Raw genomic sequence first — 3,035 nt, forward strand, 5'->3', positions numbered from 1 at the left:
TTGCATTAATTTAGCAAACTTTTTACAAAGCTTATCATCTGTAGATCCAAATATAATATCATCTACATAAATTTGTACAAGTATCTTAGAGCCATTAACATTTCTAAAGAAGAGGGTTTTGTCAACAGTACCTCTTGGGAAGTGATTATCTAGAAGGAACTTTGACAAAGTCTCATACCAGGCTCTAGGTGCTTGCTTTAGTCCATAGAGTGCTTTCAACATAATACACATGGTCTGGAAAATTTGGATCTTCAAAACCTGGAGGTTGGCTTACATAAACTTCTTCCTCCAATTCCCCATTTAGAAATGCACTCTTGACATCCATCTGATAGACTTTGAAATTGGCATTAGCTGCATAGGCTAGAAAGATTCTGATGGCTTCAAGTCTGGCAACTGGAGCAAATGTTTCATCAAAATCTATTCCCTCTTGTTGAGAATAGCCTTTAGCAACCAATCTGGCTTTATTCCTTATGACAATGCCATTTTCATCCATCTTGTTTCTGAATACCCATTTTATGTCAATAGAACTCTTGTTCTTTGGCTTGGGTACCAGCTTCTATACTTTGTTCCTCTCAAATTGGTTTAGCTCCTCTTGCATTGCTAAAATCCAATCTGGATCCAATAGAGCTTCTTCCACTCGCTTAGGTTCCTCCTGTGATAGAAAGCTACTATACAGACATTCATCTTGAGTAGCCCTTCTAGTTTGTACTTTTGATGTAGCATCACCAATGATCAGTTCAAAAGGGTGATTCTTGGTCCATTTCCTTTGAGGTGGTAGATTAGCCCTAGATGAGGTTACCTCAGTATTGTCATGATGTGAGATAGAATGTTGATTTGTTGAAACTCCCCCTGAGTTGCTGATCCTTTGAAAGGAATTGTGAGTTCTATCAACTGATGAAGTGAATTGATTATCCGTTGACAGACTGTGATCAACGGATGCTTCATTATGAACTTCAACGGATGATGCACTTTGTCTTTCAACGGGTGCTGCATCGCTTCTTTCAACGAAAGCTGAATTATGACTTTCAACGGATGCAACATTCTGTGCATTATCCAAAGGCAGATTCTGAATTCTTCTTGAGATGCCTTCTTCATCATTCTCTTCTTCACTATCATCACAGTATATCTCAAAGTTGTCAAATTTGAGTCCTTCATGATGTCCCTCATCTGTTAGTCCATCAATCTTTTTATCATCAAACACAACATGTACAGATTCCATGACAATGTTGGTTCTTAGATTGTAGACCCTATATGATTTTCCAGCAGAATAACCAACAAATATTCCTTCATCAGCCTTTGCATCAAACTTCCCTTTGTGATCAGATTGATTCCTTAAGATGTAGCATTTGCAACCAAAGACATGTAGAAAGTTTAAAGTTGGTTTTCTTCTCTTGAATAATTGATAGGGAGTCATGCATTTTGCCTGATTGATTAGAGAAATATTCTGAGTGTAACATGCACAGTTAACAGCCTCAGCCCAAAAATAAGTTGGGAGTTTTGACTCTTCAAGCATTGTCCTTGCAGCTTCAATTAGTGATCTGTTCTTCCTTTCCACCACACCATTTTGTTGTGGAGTTCTTGGAGCTGAGAACTCATGCATGATCCCAATTTCTTCACAGAACAACTTCATGGTTGAATTCTTGAACTCAGTTCCATTGTCACTCCTAATATTCCTTACTTTGAAATCAGGATGATTGTTGACTTGCTTGATATGATTGATGATGATTTCACTAGCTTCATCCTTTGATTCAAGAAAATAAACCCATGAAAACTTTGAGAAATCATCTACAATCACTAGGCAGTATCTTTTCCTTGAGATTGACAATACATTGACTGGTCCAAAAAGATTCATGTGTAGAAGTTGTAGTGGTTCATCAATTGCAGATTCAAGCTTCTTACTGAATGATACTTTCTTTTGCTTTCATTTCTGACAGGCATCACACAGTCCATCCCTTGTGAATTCCACTAGAGGCATTCCTCTAACTAAGTCCTTTTTGACTAGATCATTCATTGTCTTGAAATTCAAATGGGACAGCTTCTTGTGCCATAGCCAACTTTCAACTGGACTTGCTTTGCTGAGAAGAAAAGTTATGGATTCTGCATCTGTAGAGTTGAAATCAGCTAAGTACACATTCCCTTTTCTAACTCCAGTTAGAACCACTTTATTGTCCTTTTTACTTGTGACAATACAGGCTTCAGAATTGAAGGAAACAGTATTCCCTCTGTCACATAGTTGATTGATGCTCAATAAATTGTGTTTGAGACCATCAACCAATGCAACTTCATCAATGATGACATTTTCTTTTGAAATCAAGCCATATCCCATAGTGAATCCTTTGCTGTCATCTCCAAAGGTTATGCTAGGGCCAGCTCTCTCCTTAAACTCTGTGAGCAGGGTGAAATCTCCTGTCATGTGTCTTGAACAACCACTGTCCAAGTACCATAGATTCCTTCTCTGTCCCTGCTCACAAAAAAATCAATCAAGTTGATTTTGGTACCCAAATTTCCTTGGGTCCAGCTTTGTTAGTCTTTTTCCTAGACTTCATTCCTCCTGCATCTTTTGACTTAGATAACTTTGGGTCAACCTTGGTCTCAGATGTGGTTGGTTGAAGTGTAGGGTTAGTCACAGAATCATTTAACACATTTGATTGAATTTGATAAGGCATAGGTTGTGCAAACATGTTATTCCACATAGGCATATTGTATGGCATTTGAGGCATACTAAATGCAGTAAAATAAGGATTGTTAATATATGACATGTTTGCAAAATGTGCATGGGGATTCTGGTGAGACATAACAGGCATAGCATGCAGAGGTGATATAGACATGTTAGGCATGGAGGGATTTAAAGGCATGGGAGCATTTTTAACAGATTTGCAATTATCAGATAGGTAATTAACACTTTTACAATGCACACAGCTTTTTCTAGGAGCATACCTATCAGGTGTGTAATTGTTATGTTTATTAATCCCTACCTTCCCATTTCTTTTAGATTTTCTTTTAGTTTCCTTCTTATCCTCAACCAACTTAAGCCT

The sequence above is a fragment of the Apium graveolens genome, chromosome 7 (assembly GCF_009905375.1).
Source record: "Apium graveolens cultivar Ventura chromosome 7, ASM990537v1, whole genome shotgun sequence".
NCBI lineage: Eukaryota > Viridiplantae > Streptophyta > Magnoliopsida > Apiales > Apiaceae > Apium > Apium graveolens.